This window comes from Suncus etruscus, chromosome 5, assembly GCF_024139225.1.
Source record: "Suncus etruscus isolate mSunEtr1 chromosome 5, mSunEtr1.pri.cur, whole genome shotgun sequence".
Taxonomy (NCBI): Eukaryota; Metazoa; Chordata; class Mammalia; order Eulipotyphla; family Soricidae; genus Suncus; species Suncus etruscus.
The window spans coordinates 48,083,015-48,104,501 of record NC_064852.1 but is presented as its reverse complement, the minus strand read 5'-3'; positions in this window follow the sequence as shown (position 1 = coordinate 48,104,501).

Sequence of the window (21,487 nt, the reverse complement as noted above, 5' to 3'; positions counted from 1 at the left end):
GGTATCAATCTCCGGTGGTTTTATACAAGACAAGTACCTTACCTGCTGTACTGTTGTTCCAGCCTCATAAATTCTCATTCTTAATTAACTAATAATCTCATAAAAAGCTAAATAACTTATTCTAGTTTTTTACTATAATTTGATTTGATGTTTTTACTGGTAAAGAATGTTTTTGCTTTTGTTGGGTGTAGGGATAGAGTCATAACTAGCAGTGCTCAAGAGAACCTGTATGGTGCACGGATGAATCTAGGCTTGGCTACATACAAGGCAATTGTCTTAAACTCTGTACTATTTCTCTGGTCCATGAAATGTAAGTTTGAAGGAGAAAGAAGTAATATTTATTGAAAATCTTCCCAGAAGTGGAATTTGAAGGTATAGTAAAGTCTGAATTAAATAGATGGAATTAGAAGAAAATCTGCTGTAAACAGAGATCCTAGCACCAGCAAGGGCTAATAAGTTAATATTTGTGTGAAAATTAATTTGAACTGAGTGCCAGAAAAAAATGTCGGACAAAGAAAAGTAGTCCATATATAAGTAGAACCATTCTACACAGTACTTAATCAAAGGGCATTTTAATCTGGAGATAGCTGGCTGTACTATCTGGAAAATAGATTTGGATATACCTTACAAGAGTGATTATAATGAATTTTCTAAAATGTACTCCTGACTATGTGGTATCTAGGAACATCATAGAATAACATGCAATGGGAAGGTTGAAGATAGTGCTTGATGTCTAAGACTGACACCTCACATTTTACAGTAGGATTGCCCCACACTTCACTCTCCTGCCCCAACACTGCCCATTGACAGCTTTTAAAATTGAAAATCTTGCACCAAACTTTGTTCCATTGGGACAGTTTACTAAGCAAAGCATTGTTGTGCTATACCTCTGCTCACCTCTTGGTGATCCAGAACCAAGCAACAATTCATCTGAGACTAGGGAAATTCTTTCCAGGTTACTAAAACTTACAGGAATGTTCTGCTTTGTTCTTATCTTTTTTACAACCAACCATACCTCTTCCCCTGAACAAATTAGGTGTTTTCCTGATGTTGAGAGGATACAAAACAGTAATAAGGAACAACTGAGAGAATGCTGACAGTAATTTTCACAGGTAGGCAACCTAGGGCTAGAAAGATCTTGGTTATGTCAAACTCTTGAAGTAGTCCTCCCTCTGAATTACAGGAATATGAATAGTTTTCTCTCCTTATTCATGTAGTTTTCATGTATGTGCTTATACTCTATTCCCTTCTTTTGATATTTTTCTTTACTCCCCTTATCCCAACTTCTTGTTGTTGCAATCACCCAAGTTTGCACTTAGCTGCAGTGCTTACTCTAGTCACTCACTTTAGTTATGGCACTCATTGGAATGGGGATTGTCTAATCTCTTACATTTTCATATATTAACATAATGCAGAGATATGTACAGTATGTAAGTAGATATACAGTATGTTTATGGTATTAAATTATGGTGTTCAAGCCAAGCAATAGTGCAGTGGTAGGGCATTTACCTTGCATGAGGCTGATCCAGGAAGGATCTCGTTTCAATCCCTGGCATCCCATATGGTTTCCCAAGCCAGGACAATTTCTGAGCGCACAGCCAGGAGTAACTCCTGAGCGTCACCAGATGTGGTCCAAAAGCAAAGAAACAAAAAATGATGGTATAGGGAAATTTTATTTGTTTACAATATGGGAAAAGTACGTATTTTGAAAATTCCTTTGGGAGATGTGTCATAAAAAAGGAGATTGAGAAACACTGTCCTGAGCAATAGGAGCCACAGCCTTGCCCTGCTTGGTTCAACAAGGAAATGGGGAGGAGAGAGACCAAAAAAAATAAATAAATAAAATAAAAACAGTGAGAAGCTCCACTTTGACTCTCTCTCTCCTGGGCCAAGGTGGAGCCATCTGAATATTTAGCTTATGCTTCAGCAAAACAGTAGATAGTGGTTCAGATAGTCAGAAGGCTGACTGGGAAATTCTTGAGTCCGTCAGGCTATGGAAAGATTATTGAGTGGCAACTGGGAAGTGAGTTTTGCCAGCTTAGGTTTAGGAATGTGCATTAAGGATGGGGATTTCCAATGGTATGCCTTCGAACTCAAGCTTGTACTAACAAAGTTGGGGATCCCCAATATTGTTCTACATATAGGAACACACGTGAGAGTCTGTGTTTAAATGCTTTCTCCAAAACTGCTTCTTCTTTTAGTATATAGAGATTATGAAGAAAAGAATGTTCTGGTTACATAGGCTTTCCATAAGCCAGTGAGTGGAATAAAAAGATAATTTGGCAACCAAATGCTGCTTACAGTGATGACATAGTCACTTCTTTGTGACTGAAGGACAAACAGATGGAAAGAACAAGCACAGGTCTGGGCCATCCATGACATCACACTGGGAGTCTTCTTTGTTTCTATGAGAGTTTCTATGTAATTGTTCTCTCCACCCACAACTCTTGGAGTCATACCCAGTATCCGAGACTTGGGAAGTGGTTTAGAGAAATGGACAACATTGGGGCAAAAAAGGGGAGGTGACCCTTCTGGAAAACATGAAATGGGGAGGATGTTAGAGAATGAGAAGAAAGAAATAGGTGCAAGAGGCCACGGAAAAGAAATTTATAGGTGGATTTCCAAGACCATTTTAGCTAAAAAGAAATGCAAAAACTATTTTTCTGAAAACTAATTATGTAGGTATGTAATTTTCTCTAATTAGGTTGTATGAGAAAATTATGCATATTTACACATGCCAGAAACTGCATCCCGTATAAACATGCAAACACATGTATATCTCATCTTATTATATATGAGTGGGATATCTGGATATATAATTTTCTAATTTAATAATTACTTAATGAAGTTCTTTTTTTAAAGTATCTTCCTTTGAATTTCTTTTTGTGTTGCCATATGCTAAGCAGAAAGTGAGAGGATGCTTCCAAAAATGGAAAGGCATTGAGCTAGGCAATGAAAATTTGATGAGTCTGTCACCCTTTAGATCTTTAAGGGAGATCTGGTGAAGGGTGAATAATACTAAATTTAATTACTTTCTTAAGGACTAGAATATATATTTTTAAATTATAAGTTTACATAGATAAGTATTATGGGCTTGCACTGACAAGCCTAAAGTGAAGTAAAGAAGTTTTAAATCGTGAGGGAGGAGAAACAAGCTCACAAAGGGAAATAGCATTGTTATCCCACATCATTAAATGTAGAATCTGCTTTGGAATTTATGTTCATGCCTTTTATGGTTAAAACATGGAGACTTGATTTGCATTTGGATATTTGCATTTATAATACGTGCTTAGGTTCATATCCAGTTAAATCCAACTAAGCTCTCACACCCATGTCATTCTGACAAGATTGAGGTGGAGATAAAACAGGTTTCCTAAGATGTTCAGACCAACATTGTTATTATGCCTGTACTGGAAGGACAGAGATTTTCATCACATTCAATTTCAGAAATAAATCATCTCCATTTTCCATATTTTTAAATGCTTTAACATACAGTCTGAACACCATAGTCACTACCCTGGTAAGTCAATTTTGAATCTAATATATGTATAAAAAAAAGAAACCTATTTAATCTTCTAAGGTTGTTAATATGGCATGGAGAAAAAAAATTCTTAGCTATAAATCAAGTATGCACCATTGAAACCACAGACTTTGAAAAATAATGACTTCCATCTTTATTTTTTTAAAAAAAATCAGAGTACTTGAATATTGCAAGCTATTGTGCCCTACTCCTCAATCCATCCCACTTAGAGGGGAAGAACCCACTTGTCATCGTTAATTTCTACCCACAAATCTCTATACTTTAAAAAAAAAAATGGAACTGCTAAATGCCAGGCTCATTCCAAACACTAAGGGCTCCATTTTAGGATGTTGATTCTTCTCTCCTCTTCCACATACCTAGGGATAAATATTTGCTTGCATGAATTGTGCTATACAGCTTGTGTTTCTCAAAGAACCTTTCTTTGATTTGTTGGTCATCATGAGCTCATCTAACGTCTCTTTAGAAAATATGCGAGAGTGTTATACTGTCATTAGAAAATTTAGATTCTAAATGAGTGTTGAGCCATAACAATACTAAAAAAATGAGACAAGCATGCTTTGTCCAGCTCAATAAATCCCTGTCATTTCCTTTTGAGCATTCCTAAAGAATTTCTAGAAATTAGAACCTTTTGTTCGCAACAGTTCTTTCAACATTTTCTATTTTATAAATGACAGGAATTAATAGAGGTGAGTAAATGTCAAGATTATTTTTGCTACCATTTCCTTTTGTTGTTTGCTTTTGTTTGTTGGTTGGTTGGTTTTTGTTTTTGTTTTTTTATTGTTTGGTGTTTTGTTGGGGGGTAGTTTTTAGGCCACACCCAGCAGTGCTCAGGGGATACTCCTGGCTTTGCACTCAGAAGTTGCTCCTGGCAGGCTTGTGAGACCATATGGGATGCCGAGAATTGAATTAGGGTCCTTCCTGTGTGGGCCCCATGGAAGGCAAACTCCCTACCACTATGCTATTGCTCCAGCCCCTCCCTTTTGTTGTTTGAAGAAATTAAGGTGGTTTTGTTTTTGCTTTCATTTGCCAAACCAATTTAACACAAACCCTTTTCTAAATGCAAAATTTGGCTTTCCTAAGGAAGTATAAAGTAGAAATAATCATGGGGTCATTTTAGTCATGTTCTAATTATTAAGGTATATTTTCATCATGAGAAAGCCCAAATTTTGACTAAAGTAAAGTCTTAGTTCTCACATCAGTGAGAAGAGTTAAGATATTTTAGAAAATAAACTTCTCTGTATTACAGTGTAATTTTAATAGTGATTTTAATGTGATTTTAATGGGTTATTATTTCTCACATGAATTATGTATAATAAAAATAATTATAAATGTTAGATATAAATTATACATGTATCTATATACAGAGATTTGTTTTTCCGGTAAGTAGCAGTAATACTTAAAATTAGTCACATATTTGGACTTTTCTGAAGAAAAACTAATTGAATATATAGTTGGTTTTCATAGCAGTCCACCTTAGTGATGATAGAAACCAAAGAAAGACAAATATAAAACTTTCTTATTTCTTTTTTGTATTGTTGTGGTATTTCAATTCCTTTTTTTCTGTCCTCTCTCAAACTGAGGTTTAGACCCTCTAGAAGGACTACACCCATTTTCGGTTATTTGATTTTTTTACCCCACTTTATTGCTTTTTCTTTCTTCACACAAAACCACATAACTTGAACTATCTAGTTCCGCCTCTCAAACAGAGGGGAATAAAGGAGGGTACCAGGACCAACCAGATATATGATCACTAAGTAGTAAGCTAGACACAGAGGGGACCACTTATTCTAGCAGCCTGGGGGGTTAGGGTGGACGATATGAGATGCAGGATGGGAACGGGGGTGGAGGGAGGGCAATTTTGGATGGGAATTCCCCTGATTCAATGTTAGTATGTACCTAAAATACTACTGTGCAAGATATGTAAGCTAATATGGTCAAAATAAAAATTATATTAAAAAACTCATTATTTTGGGTGAGAGCAATAGTGCAGTGGTAGGGTACTTGCCCTGTACATAGCTAACATTAGTTTTATCCGTGGCACCAAATATGGTCCTCCAATCCTCTCCAGGAGCGATTTCTAAACACAAAGACAGAAGTAACCTTTATGCAATACTGGCTGTGGCCACAAAACAAAACAAAAGGTAAAAGTCCTGCGTTGACTTGGAATAGTTATGTCCTTTTCTAATACTGAGTCACCACAGTTACCACAAACACAAAGTCAAAAGACCATGACTCATATGTGAAGAAATGTCAAATATTTTCCTTTACATGACAAGATATTTAAACAACAATGGGAGCTTGTAAAGCATATTATGTGCTATATATTATAATAGAATATGTTAAAACATTTAATTTTGAAAAAAATCACCAAACAATTTTTAAAAAATGAAAAATGTCCCATATCAGAAAACTAATATTTAATAAGATCAAGGACATAAAAACAGGTATCAAGTCAAAAAAGATAGTGCAGAAGGAAAGTGCTATGCACATGGTCAGTGCAGACTCAACCTCCAGCACCATATATGGATGGTCCTTTGATTACCATCATGGGTCACTCCTGAGCACAAAATGAAGACAAGCCCATGAGCCAGCTGTAGAGCTCTGCTCTACCTCTCCCAACTAAAGAAATAAAAGCACCAATGGCATTATTCAAAATAAATTATATTTATAATATAATATAGACAAATATAGACAAATTTCCATTTCAGCAAATTGCAAAAAAAATCACTGCAATAGTATTGAGAATTGTTGATAAGGAAAACACCAGCAAGACTGTTTGCAATATCTTGTGATTTGATCATCACCTATTCATAATCTGTTTAGGAGTGTACGAAATTTCAATGTTTTATTGTTGACAGTAGGAACACACTCAGATAAACCTGATCTTTATGCTGCTGCATCAACTTGGAGTCCTTTTTTTAAAAATTATGTTTTACACATGTAGCCATGAATTTTAGTTTTGATTAATAATAGCAACCCTCAGTTAGTTAAACAGGTGTATCAACACTTCAGTTAGTTGAACAGTGACCTTAACATGTTTGCTTTTATGTAATATTTTAAACGGATAACTTTCAAACATTGACACAACCATTAATAATAGTGCTTGTAGTGTAAAACTATTCAACTTCTAATTCACACAAACAGGTTATTCATCAGGTTTCCTCACTTCTAATTAACTTTTGTGCATATTATTTCTAAAAACATTTCTTACTAATTTCTAGCAACCTTGAAAATCAGTGAACCAAATCACTCAAACTCAGTCACTTAATTGTCAGTATTAATATCTGGATATTTGTTTCTTTATCTGTAATATTATAAGACAGAACTTATTGATATTAAAAATACTTTATAGATTTAGTATTTCTATTATAGCAGCAAGAGAAATACAGAAAAGCTTCCAACAGAGTCTGACTGAAAGTTAATATTTGTTTTATCACATGGAATGATTAACTCAGCAATTTCTATTGATATGAGTCGTATAGTAAAGTTCTCCAGAGTTATTTAGGAACAAAGTTACAATTACTTAAAACTACAGATAAAAAAATTTTCTGTTTTCCCCACAATAACAAAATATACAAGATATTTGGAAGTTATGCTATGTCTTTCTTGGATGGAGTACTAGAGAGATAATTAGACAAGGTTGTGGTTCTTTCTTCTGATGAATACTGATAAAGAAATAGACTAAATGTAGATCAAAGGTGGAGAATATGGGGCTTGAGCATTAGAACAGTAGTAGGGTGTTTGCCTTACATGTGGCCGACCAGGAACAGACCGGGTTCAATCCCAGACATTTCATATAGGCCCCCGAACCTGCCAGGAGGGATTTCTGAGCACAGAGTAAGCCCTGAATGCCACCGGAAGTGGCCCAAACACTCACTCTAGCACAGTGTTAGGGCGTTGTTTTACACGCATCAGATCCGGGATGGATGGTGGTATGAATCCCGGCATCCCATATGATCCCCCTTGCCTACAAGGAACAATTTATGAGCACAGAGCCAGCAGAAACCCCTGAGCACTGCTGAGTGTAACTCCCCCACAAAAAATATATATATATAAAAAAAAACTCCCCCTAAAAAAGATGGTCAAGAATGAAAAGTGAATCAAGATCATAGGAGTAAATGGAGCTGCCAGTAGGCACTTGAAAAATATGTCAACCTCTTATGATTCTTGGCTAAGCATCCAATTATATTTAACACCATATGTAACATATGTACATATGTAACATGTAAAAAAAAGAGTTATGGAGACATTATAAATAGTTACATTCCTCATTATTTGAGATTGTAGTGTGATAACACATTTGAAATCACACAAAGGCCAAAGTCAAAGGCAATAGAAAAACAATCAAAGGCATTTTTCAAAAATTAGAGGAGCACTCTAACAAGAATTCATCCATTAAAAATAAGTGTGTGGATAAGGTAGTTATGTAGACTAAAGGAAGGAATTGTTATTTTTTTTATTTATTTTTTTTTGGTTTTTGGGCCACACCCGGCAGTGCTCAGGGGTTACTCCTGGCTGTCTACTCAGAAATAGCTCCTGGCAGGCACGGGGGACCATATGGGACACCGGGATTCGAACCAACCACCTTTGGTCCTGGATCGGCTGCTTGCAAGGCAAACACCGCTGTGCTATCTCTCCGGGCCCAGGAATTGTTATTTTTAATTATAACATGAACTTATAAACTGTTCCTAGAAAATAATGCTAGGTGACTCCTATTTCTGTTCATGTAAGAGTTTAGATTATTATAAATTGAAATTATAGGATGAGGACCTTTAAGGCAGTTTTGTATTATGCATCCATGTGACCAACTCTTCAATTTCTTGTTAAATATAAAGAGATGGTTTAATGGCAATATGTTATATCAAATTTAAAATAATTCAAAAATAATTATAAAGTTTACTAAAAGTTTCACATTATATTTCTACTGTACACTGTTGGTATAAAAAAAGAATTCCAGAGATCAGAGTAATTGATGCATAGGGTTGGAGAAAGAGTATTGCAAGTAAGGTAGGCATTCAGGCCAGATTCAGTCACTGGCACCCCATATGGTCTTTTGGAGCATTGCCTAAAATTATCATTGAGTACAGTGTCAAAGTAAGCCCTAAGTATGATCAGTTATGGCTTAAAACAAACAAACAAACAAACAAGCAAAAAGAAGCAATTGATGTATAAATGTAATTTATATTTAATATACACAGCAAACTAACATTTATCCCCCCTGTTACTTCCCCTATAGTGTACAGATATGCCTAGGTGTAAAAACACCCTATACACCATATCTCCAAAGCCAGGTGAATGAGTTTGAAACAGGTTGTGCATAAAATAATCCAAACCAAGCTGAGGGTGAAACACATGTAGTCTGGCAGTCTTCTACCTCTTATGGAGAGTCAGCTGCCTGCCAGAACTGCCATTTTTATTGAGTACAGAGACAACCCCTGGGTGGGGCTGTAAGGAGAAATAGTTCAGGCTATCCTGAGCCAGTCCCACCCAGGTTTACAAATAAGAAGATCTCTGTTTTGGGGTAAATCCAAGTTGTAAACAAACATACAAAGAAACCAGGGATGATCTTTGTTTTAGGTAAAATAAGGTGTAAACTAACACTTAGGTAATTTTTTCTCTTATGTCCCTATGTTAAAAACTCATTGCAGCAATTTATTTGATATTCTGTTTTTTGGACAAAATACTATTTATACTAAAAAACTGCCGGCGCGGTGACACTAGAGGTAAGGTGTCTGCCTTGCCAGCGCTAGCCTAGGACAGACCGCGGTTCGATCCCCCAGTGTCCCATATTGTCCCCAAAGCCAGGAGCAACTTCTGAGTGCATAGCCAGGAGTAACCCCTGAGTATCACTGGGTGTGGCCCAAAAACAAAACAAAAACAAAACAAAAAAATCTATCTGTTTTACTAAAAATCTATCTGTTTTACTTTAGTATCTTTTTTTTTTTTTTTTTTTTTTGGTTTTTCAGGCCACACCCATTTGATGCTCAGGGGTTACTCCTGGCTAAGCTTCAGAAATTGCGCCTGGCTTGGGGGGACCATATGGGACGCCGGGGGATCAAACCGAGGTCCTTCCTTGGCTAGCGCTTGCAAGGCAGACACCTTACCTCTAGCGCCACCTCGCCGGCCCCACTTTAGTATCTTCTATGGGTAGTTGACAATAGACATTAAATAAGAATTTTCTCAAAATGAGATATTACTTTAATTTATATTTGAGGCATATGAAAATAATAGTAATATATAGCTTATCTTATACCAATTATTAAAGTTCTAGATGGTAATATTGGAACACTAATAAATTAAAATATAAAAGACAAATTGCTTTGGGAAAATAAATGCATTGTATATGATAAATTAAGTATACCTAAGAAACAGAGAAGCAAACAGTCTGAAGATACAATCAAATAGGCAAATAAAAAAATGGAAAGATATGAGTGAACACAAATAGTTAATATGCATGTTAGAAAAAGAAAAATATCAGTTATCAGAGAAAATAAAATTAAAACAACAAAAGCAATCATGTTTGCTTGTCTCGTGGAACATAATATTAAAAGGTTAAAATAGCAATGATTGGTAAAAAATGTGGGGAAATGATAACTCATATTTTTATAGGATTTTAAAATAGGACAACCCATTTCTAAGGAAAGAGTTTTCAATTTTTAATCTAATAAAATTTAAAACACATGTTATCTTTGAGCCAGTAATTTCATATCTTGAAATTTATATTAGAAAAACACTTGTACAAAGAAGCACATGCTTGGGCATTTTGGTAGCATTTGTTATATTAAGAAAAACTTGAAGGCATCTAAATACCTATTCACAAGGTGCAGGTTAAATGAATTTTGGTCTGTTCATCTGCAAAAATTGAACTACCTTTAAAGGGAAGTTCTTTATGTATTCACTGATGAAGAAATGTAACCATGATATTATATTAAGTGAAAATGCAAGTTACAAATGAGCATACATAGTATGACAAATGTTTATAAAATATATAACTAAAATGAAAGCTATTCATGCTAAAGTGAAAAATAGGTAGTAATGTAGACAATTTCCAACACCCCTCCCAAGTGAGCAGAGGCTTGAATTTGTTTTTATTTTCACATCTTTGCATTGCAGATGTTGCCTTTTTCTGATGTTTTAGAAACACAAGTTTTAAAAATGTGAAATAGAACTAGTGAATAATATGGTAGCTAAAAAGATCTCTGACCTCTCATATAGTTATTTTGGGATTTATCCTCAGCACTGTATATATGTATCATTCATTGTCAGAGGTCACTCCTGAGTGCAGAACCAGGACTAGCCACTGGATACTGCCAATTATAAACCTCAAACTCCAACAATAAAACAAAACAATTAAAAGAATGAAATGCAGGCATTGAGAGATAACAAAAGAATTAAGAGTGCATGAGAATGGCCTTGGTGGCCCCTGAGAACCTCTGGAGTGGTTCTGGCAACTGGGATCTCAAAAAGCTCCACATCCTCAGGCCTTAGCATTGAGGCACTATTTGGGCTCTTTTGTATTGGCATATAACTGTAAAATCACTTTACTTTTCCTTTCACCTTTTCTGAGTTAATTAGAACAAATATCCTTAAATACATCAACCCTAACCCTTAGGTGATTTATGTTAAACTCAGGTTAATAAAAGTGGCAGGAAAAGCAGCAGAGCAGGAAAAGCAGCAGAGAAAAGAAGCTTGGTTGGCTCAGTAACATCCAAGATGGTGCTTAATATACCTTGGCCTAAATTCACTTTTTTCCCATGACTGTCTGGTTCCTTGCACAAAACTACAAACTGAAACTCCACAAAATGGTATCCTGGGTGGAGATCCAGAATTACCCTCTCAAAATGGCACCCGAACAGGGACATGAACATTTCAAAACAGTGGAGTAAAAAACTGGGGGGAGGGGTACTGGATAACAAAACCAGTATCACCATGCAAGCCCACTTTTGCTGTATTGAATGTTCTATGCCCTTTACTGGGGTGTTAGCTTACATAATTTTCCTTCTCATGTTGGGATATTCACCAACACTTTTCAAGACAAACTGAATGTGGCATATCTATAAAAAATTCTCTCATGCACGTGCCCCAAGAAGGGAAGAGTGCTTTTACAATAAAGAAGAGTCCTTATTCAAAACTCTCCTAATGACTGGTACTGTTCTTAAGAGGATAAGTGAAACTGCATTAATGATGTCTGACAAGAGTATGTAGAACAGAGTAGTGAAGAGTCCTTACTCTAAAGTCTTTTCTAAGCCCAGTACGGGACCCGGAAGAATAAGCAAATTTGTAGTAAAGATGTTTGACAAATGTGTGGTGCAAGATATAAGAGTAAAGAGTTCTCATGCAACAGATTCTTCCAAGGTCAATACAAGTCCCAGTGAGATGAGTGATGTGAAGGCGAATAAGCCAGTGCTGGCAGGCAATTTAAGTCTTAGGTACTACTAAATGGTTCAATGTTCAGCATGGCTATGGATTCATTAACAGTAATGACACTCAACAGGATGTCTTTGTTCACTAACAGCTATTAAAAGAAACAACCCCAGGAAGTCTTCGATCAGTGTTGGAGATGGGGAGATTGTGGAGTTTGATATTGTAAAATTATAGAAAAGTGTAGAAGCTTCTAATGTAACTGGGTCAAGGGAAATACCAGTTTAAGGAAGCCACTATACACCCACTTGACATAGGTTCCACACCAATTCAATCTTCAGCCCCACCCAGCTGAGGTGGGCAACACAGAGCCAGGAGGAAAGGAGAATAAGCAAAAGACTTAGAACAGTGTCCCAGATGCTGGTGCTCACCACCCTTCTGAGAAAGCACTTTGTGAGAGACCAGCGGCCCCTCAACCAGCTGCCGCCAATCAAGAGCACTGATCAACTGTGGATGTGTGAATGTGCAGATGTCTGTCCATGTTGTGAGCAAAACCTTTCTTCTATGGCTTCAGAGTGTTCCCACTTCTTTTTTCTTCAGATTCGTTCTACAAGAGAGAGTCACTGCATGCAACCGAGTTGACCACATAAAGTGGCTTCTGGGAATGCTGCAGGAGAATATCATCACCCTGACTGCTCTTCACCAACAGATTACTTCATCAACAGATAATTATCTAATATTTCGACCATTCATGGGTCTTTTAACAAATAGTAGTGGGGATTAGTTGTCATACAATGATATATAAATCATTTTACTTTTTCCTTTCTAATATTTCACCCATCCATGGGTCTTTTAACAAGTAGAAGTGGGGGATTTGTTGTCATACAACTATAAATTATTTTACTTTTTCCTTTCACCTTTTCTGAGTTATTTAGCATAAGTATCTTTAATTTGATCAACCCTGATCCTCAGGTGATTTATGTTAAACTCTGGCTAATAAAAATGGCAGGAAAAGCAGCAGAGCAAAGAATCTTAGTCAGCTTTGTAAAATCCAAAACCCAGGATGCTGCTTGACATCCCTGGCTGAAATAGACTTTTCCTCTTAACTCTGTCTGGTTTCTTGAACAAAACTAACTGAGACTCCACAGAATGGCATCCTAGGTGGAGCCCCAGAATTGCCCCTAAAGAATTTGGATAAGTATCACTGAGTCACCTGAACACTGTTTGGGAGCATGATTCTTTTTTTTTTTGTTTTTTTGTTTTTTGTTTGTTTGTTTTTTGTTTTTTCAGCCGCACCCGGTGATGCTCAGGGATTACTCCTGGCTATGTGCTCAGAAATCATTCCTGTCTTGGGGGACCATATGGATGGGAAGCCCGGGGATTGAACCCCAGTATGTCCTAGATTAGCACGTGCAAGGCAGACGCCTTACTGCTTGTGCCACCATTCTGGCCCCAGGAGCATGCTTCTGAAAATAAAAGTCACATGTACAGTGCTTAGAGTACCATTTATGATTGTTGTTATTGAATATTTTAATGAGAAAGTATATGTATATATGCTTAATAACTCAAATACTATGAGGGTGTTATGTATCTGTGTAGGCACCTTAAACTACAAAATACTAAAAGTCTTGAAACAACTTACTAAAAAAACTAAGGCCATGATTGTCTTCCATGACAGTTATGGTAAGGGGAGTGTAAGAGGTCATGATCACAAGAAACCCAAGTTTCTATCCACTTCTCTGCTGTAATCAGTGAATTTCACATCAAAAACACATGAAGATGAGGATCAAGTTCTTTCAGGACAGAGAGTTATGCTTTACTTCCACCCCAGGAAACTTCTGTTTCCATTCCTTTGATCTAACTAGCATCCAAGACTACACCTTGAAAACTGATTATAAAATTTTCCTATTGCTCTTAAAAAGGAAGGAGTGTACAGATGCAGGAGAGTCAATCAATGTAGTGGGAAGAGGAATAATCTCTTCTTAGTCCCATTCACTCATCCTTTTCTAGTCCCTCATTCTAACTTTTCTTTTGAAAAGAGATACTCCTATATCTCTTAGACAAAATAGTCATTGGATATAAGCTTACTTTTTGCATTTCAGGATTTACAGAACTTAACATTTTATTTACCACTTAAACTGCAATTCTTTCAAATATATATTACACCATTATTCTTGCTCCTTCTGAGCTCCCTCTAATTAACAAATTAATTTTGGTAATTCTAAGAAAAAATTAGCATTTTTATTTCTTCTTTAAACAGTAGGACTATAGTAGTATTTTACATTTTCTCAAATATATTACCCACTCTCCCCAATTCCTATAGCTGTTGTCCTTAATGAAAATTCTCACAATATTTAGCCTTTATCATTTAATTTTTATATTGATATACTCAAAACATTCAAAACTGTATAAACAAGATTACATTGTGGATATATAAAATGCATCTTCTATGCTTTGATGTTCTATTACTTTCAAAGGTAGAAAATTAAATGTCATAATTACATATACATAATTTATATCATTTATTGTAACTTACTTTGGTTAAAGGCTTTTTTGACTGTTGCCTTATGGAGTTTTCTAGAATCATCATCTGATATTACTTTTCAATTATTAATGCATTCTTCCTTTATCATTTATTCACTGTTGTTCCAGGTTGACTCCCTACAGTATGCCCTTCATCTTCCTTCTGTCCTGGCTGTTCTGTGGCCTCTAAGACAGCTGTCCCTTAGATGTCCTTTAACTGATTTTGATGCACTACTTCAGTTCATGATGTACTTTTGTTTCCTTGATTCTTTCTATCATTGTTTTTTTCTGAAGAACAATCTTATAAATGTCTAAAAATGTTTGCAAATTATGTGTCTAAAAAGAAATGTGTTTTAATAAAATGCTTGTTCTGTTTGACCACTTCACTTGGTAAGATACCACATATTCCTATATACATGTACTTTTCTATAGAAGCTTTCAAAATTTATTCTTTTTTTTTAGACTAAATGGAACACACACAAGTGTTCCTAAATATGTGTTCTTCATTTCATTGACTTGTTACTGAGCCCTTTTTTGCTGAATATCCATTTATACTTTATAAACAGAATATAAACTTTATATATACTCTATATATACCTTACATATAAATATATATATATATCCTTTGTACAAGAAGAAATTTTCTTCTATTTATTTTTATTATTGTGCTTCTTTTCTTTTGACAGGACATGGAGGGTGGTGGTTCTGAAGATAATGATGAGGTAACACAATTGTGTACACCAAGAACAAGACCATAACATCAACACCATTGTAAAACATTATCTTAACTATTACAGTAAAGCCTTAAAATTTTTTTTAAAACATGGTTTTTGATCATATGATTCTAAAGTTTGATATTCAAAAAAATGCTAGCTGATTTTACTATCTAGATTTTGGGTCTTTTAAAAAATATTTTCCATGTTGTCATTTGACTATATTCAATAGACTTTGTTTACTTTCTCTTCTACATATTGTACTTTTTAGATATAATTTTTAAATTCTAGGAATTTATTTTTTTCCCTCTATATCTTATATCATTCTAATCCTTCTGAGTGTAATATCCACTCAAATTTAAAGATGCTGTTTGAGTTTTGTCTGTTTTATGTTAAACAAATTTTGTTTCTCTGTTATAATTTTTTTCCTTTGGCTTTTTCTGCTCTTGAAAAGTCATCTCTCTCAAATCTCTTTCTCCCACATTTGTCTAAGTAAATATCCTTGAAGAGTAGAAATTTGCTTTTACCAAAATTTTGTATCTTTATTTATTTCTATCTTATAAGTCCTCATTCAGCATAAGAAATTTTCAATCAGCAGTGCCAGCAATTTTCTGGCTCTCAGGCTTGGTGCTCCTAAATAGCATGACATTATGGACAGTTAACTAATGCACCATCTGCTTTAATTTCCTCCTTTCATAGTTTCTTCAGAGACCTAGTTTTCTATGACTATGGTGTATATAGAACGGTGAAATCCTGATACTAGATACTTTCAACTGTGTTGAATTCAGAATTTAACTTCTCCATTGTCTGTCTCAAAGTCTTCCTTTACCTTCAAGAGTACTTATCATTTCTAATCCCCTTCAAGATTTTTCAAGGGAGATAAGCTACAGCTACAACCATTGTTCTCTTGTCATTAAATCATGTCTGCATTGCTTACTGCTCAGATTCATCATCCACACTCTTTTTTTCCATATTTATTTCTTGAAAATCTGTTAGAATTATTTTTTTATCTATTGCCCTCATCATCAACTCTACCACCACTGCCTTTTCTTATGGAATTTTACCTTGTTTAGTCTAGACTTTTATTTTAGTTTGGCTACCAGGATATAGTAAGGGAGAAACATATGCACAAAATCCACCTCTGCAATCAAAAGTTACAGATAATCTTCTTAGGGAAAAAGTTCATTTCCATTTTAAAGGGGTTTTGTTTTGTTTTGTTTTGTTTTGTTTGGGAGGGAGATCACACACAACTACACTGAGGGGTTACTCCTGGCTCTGTTCCTAGAATTTATTCTTGGCAGGCTCAGGAGACCATATGGGATGGTAGGAATAAAACCAGGGTCATCCATGTGCAAGGCAAAACCCTACCTACTGTGCTATTACCCATGCCCATTTTTTGGTATATTTACAAAGTTGTAAAATAATTACTGTCGTTAAATTTAACACATTTTTCTCTTTGGGGTTGGTATCACATCTGGCAATGCTAAGGGGATGCTTTGGCTCTGCACTCAGGAATTACTCCTGGTGGTGCTCAGGGGACCACATGAGATGTCAAGGATCAAACTTGGGTTGAACACATGCAAAGAAAGTGCCTCACCCATTGACCTATCTCTCCAAACCCTTTAACATTATATTTGCAGAGAGTGCCCTGTCATGAACTATTTATCTTCATAACAACTTCATTAGAAAAGGCATCTCTAATTTGCAATTAACAAAAATAAGATATATTAAAATTGACTTATTCAAGATTAAAACATTAGAAGTGCAAAGCTATGAATTTTGATTCCAACAATAACATCACACTACACTGAGAGATCACGAACCTAGAGAAGGTCTCTCAGTGATGAGCATATTAGGATATTTGATAGTATCTTTAAAGAGCTCTTGGCTAGAAGCAATAATAGGCTTAAAATCTAGTCTGATTTCACCTCATCAATCAACTACACCTTTACAGACCTCTATTTCTAAATTTCTACAATGGCAGGGTCAGAAATGATGACTTCTAATAATTGTTTCCAGCCTTGATAGAAAATTTTTTTTTTTTTTTTTTTTTTTTTTTTGGTTTTTGGGCCACACCCGTTTGACGCTCAGGGGTTACTCCTGGCTATGTGCTCAGAAATCACCCCTGGCTTGGGAGGACCATATGGGACACCGGGGGATCGAACCGCGGTCCATCCGCTTGCAAGGCAGACACCTAACCTGTAGCGCCACCTTCCCGGCCCCGATAGAAAATTTTTAATTCTGCAAATTAGAGACATTTTTCTCTAAGTAATATTATTTGACACTGAAAAGTTTATGTAGAAGTTTTTTCCAAGCATGTTGTTATGAATTTAATGCCTAGCCCTTTAGTGGGATGGGCTTCATCTAGATTTTTCCTACGGCATCAAATTATGTCTAATAGCATTTAATAGTAAGGACTCTTGTCTAATTGGAACAGTCATGCTTTCTTAACTAGGAGGCCTCTGGGTGACTTGTGAGACATACACACACACACACACACACACACACACACACACACACACACATATATATACACATGTGGTGACTAAAAGTTGGTAACATTTTTAAAGTTTACTGCCTAACCAGCAGAGCAATAGATTAAGAACAATGTCCTCTATAGAACAACCATCTCTTCTAGAGAAGAATTTACTGTATTTTTTTTTGCTCTATAAGACGTACCTGACCATAAGATGCACATAGTTTTTAGATGAAAAAAAAAAAAACAAGAAAAAAAATACTCTAAAGCAAATGGTGCAACGCAAGATGCCATCAGAAGACAGTGGCTGGGAACAACCATCTTGTAAGGCTGAAGTATATTTACAATAAGCCAGTCCACAGCTGATTAAACACATTTACCTAACTTTCTTTTTACAGCAGAAAATAAAAAAATACATTTTTGAATACTTTTTTGTTAATATAAAAAATAAAAGTTGCAGCAGTGATCAAATAGTCGTTTTCTTTCTTTTTTTATTAATATCTTTATTTAAACATCTTGATTACAAATGTAATTGTCATTCGGTTTCATTCTTCCTCCTCCCCACCTCACCCCTGCCTGTACTCTAGACAGGCTTTCTACTTCCCTCATTCATTTACACTGTTAGGATAGTTCACAATGTAGTTATTTCTCTAACCACACTCACCACTCTTTATGGTGAGTGAGCTTCATGTCGTGAGCTGGACCTTTTAGCCCTCCTCTCTTTGTTTCTGAGAATTATTGCAAATATATATTTTATTTTTCTTAAAAACCCATACATGAGGGAGATTATTCTGTGTCTATTTCTCTCCTTCTGACTTATTTCATTCAGCATAATAGATTCCATGTACATCCATGTATAGGAAAATTTCATGACTTCATCTCTTCTAACATTGTGTTTATATACCACAGTTTCTGTGGTCATCTGTTGAAGGGAACAGTCATCTGTTGAAGGGAATCTTGGTTGTTTCCAGAGTATGGCTATTGTAAATAGTGCTGCAATGAATATGAGTTTGAGGAAGAAATTTTTGTATAGTATTTTTGTGTTCCTAGGGTATATCCCTAGGAGGTGTATAGCTGGATCATATGGGAGCTCAATTTCCACTTTCTGGAGGAATCTCCATATCGCTTTTCATAAAGGTTGAACTAGACAGCATTCCCACGAGTAATGAATAAGAATTTTTTTTCTCTCCACATCCCCACCAACACTACTTGTTCTCAATCTTTGTGATGTGCACCAATCTCTGTGGTGTGAGATGGTACCTCATAGTTGTTTTGATTTGCATCTCCCTGATGATTAGTGATGTGAAGCATTTTTATATGTGCCTTTTGGCCATTTGTATTTCTTCTTTGTCAAAGTGTCTGTTCATTTCTTCTCCCCATTTTTTGATGGGATTAGATGTTTTCTTCATGTAAAATTCTGACAGTGTCTTGTATATTTTGAATATTAGCCCCTTATCTGATGGGTATTGGGTGAATAGCTTCTCCTACTCAGTGGGTGGCTCGTGTATCCTGAGCACTATTTCCTTTGAGGTGCAGAAGCTTCTCAGCTTAATATAGTCCCTTCTGTTTATCTCTGTTTCCACTTGTTTGGAGACTGCTGTTTCCTCCTTAAAGATACCTTTAGTCTCAATGTAATGGAGTATTTTACCTACATGTTGTTCTATATACCTTATTGTTTCAGGTCTGATAGCAAGGTTTTTTTTTTTTTATCTATTTGGATTTGACCTTCATACATGGTGTTAGCTGGGGATCTGAGTTTGCTTTTTGTAAGTGGCTAGCCAGTTGTGCCAACACCACTTGTTGAAGAGGCTTTCCTTGCTCCATTTAGGATTTCTTGCTCCTTTATCAAAAATTAGGTGGTTTTATGTTTGGGGAACATTTTCTGAGTACTGAAGCCTTTTCCACTTATCTGAAAGTCTATCATTATTCTAATACCATGCTGTTTTGATAATTATTGCTTTGTAACACAGTTTAAAGTTGGGGATCATAATGTTTCCCATATTCCTTTTCCCAAGGATTGCTCTAGCTATTCGAGGGTGTTTATTGTTCCAAATGAATTTCAGAAGTGTTTGATCCACTTCTTTGAAGCATCTCATGGGTATCTTTAGAGGGATCACATTAAATTTATACAATGCTTTTGGGGAAAAGTACTCTTAAATGAAAGTTCTATATAACAGTGAAAGTGCACTAACCTGATTGCTCGTACTATGTGGTATGTCTGCACAATAAAAGGGGTGAAGCTGCAGATAACAAGTGTTTAGTATATGCTCCTCCACTACACTCAGACTTCAGCTCCAGGCGGCATTCACTCCATAAGACTGACAGGTATTTTTCCCTATCTTTTTTGGGGGAATGTGTCTTATCGTATGAAAAATATGGTATCTCACAGAGAAAGTAAAGATTATTAGCAAAGTATAGTCTTGCTTCCACACTCACACACACACACACACACATACACACACACACACACACACACACACACACATAAGGCTACAGTATATGGAGGAATCGGACAGAGGTGAACCACAGAAACTGTATTATGTCTGTAAAAGAAGTTAATGTCTATATATAAGTCCATTAGAAAAGAATATAGCAGCAGTTGAATCTAGGCCTTCAGAACAGAGTAGCCTTACATGCATACTTTTTGGCCAAATTTGAAAGAAAGCATGGAGGTCAAAGAAAAGTTTTTTACTCTACTGACAACTTCAAGCAAAGGTGCTAAGTTTAACATGAGTTTGTTTTTAGCCATCAGTTTTCTTCACTTAAAATTAATGAGGTCTCTATTGTAGGCTTCTCTCCTAAGGACCTTTGTTGCCATTTTGATATAGAAACATTGATCCCGGGGCCGGGCGGTGGCGCTGGAGGTAAGGTGCCTGCCTTACCTGCGCTAGCCTTGGATGGACCACAGTTCGATCCCCCCGCGCCCCATATGGTCCCCCAAGCCAGGAGCGACTTCTGAGCGCATAGCCAGGAGTAACCTCTGAGCGTCACCGGGTGTGGCCCAAAAACCAAAAAAAAAAAAAGAAACATTGATCCCTTTGTGAATGTTTCACTCTATCTCCTCCTATAGAATGAAAAAATTTTCCTTAAAAGAAGTACTTAGAGTGAAGTACTTTATTTTTATATGTTAAAGAAGACATTATTTTTCTCGTATTTGGGGATATATAAGCTGTGTAGTATTCATAGATTCACTTCTGTGGGGACTTTTACTTTACTTGATGTATGCCTACATATTATAGTGAACACAACCTAGGGAAAAAAAAACACAACCTAGAATAGTAGTGTTGCTAGTGGTTGAATGATACAATTTGTTATTTATCTAGATAATCCAAACCAGAAGTTCTATATAATCATTGTAGATGCCAAGAGCAAACTCGTGACAGCTTAATTAAGTTTTTTCAGAGAGGTGTAGATTTTAGATCATTCATTTGACAAGTTAAAGGTGTAAGTTTAATTACTGCTTTTCTAGGCAGTTTGCGTTATTCTTGGACTCAGTAACACCATCAAGAGTTCTTACACCCAAGAAAGGAATGTTCCATACCCTTGATTTAAGGTATTCTGCACCAGGTACTTTCCTACACTATTATTAGCAAAAGTATTTTCACAATTTAATGCCATTGGGTAGTATTACTTTTCTTTACTTATCTCATTAAAGTAGATGGTATGGTACAAGCTACAAAGGAGAGGGTAAGTCAATTAGTATACAACCAGGTCAATTTTAGAATCTCTAGAGACAAACCTGAGTGACTTTGTAGCTAGGATAACCATTTATTTAGTATTCTTCTTTCCTTTACCTTTTGCTCCTCATTTGAATGTCCAACCTATTCCAAGAAGTCCATCCTATTACAATAGTATCTTTCCATATAAAATTCC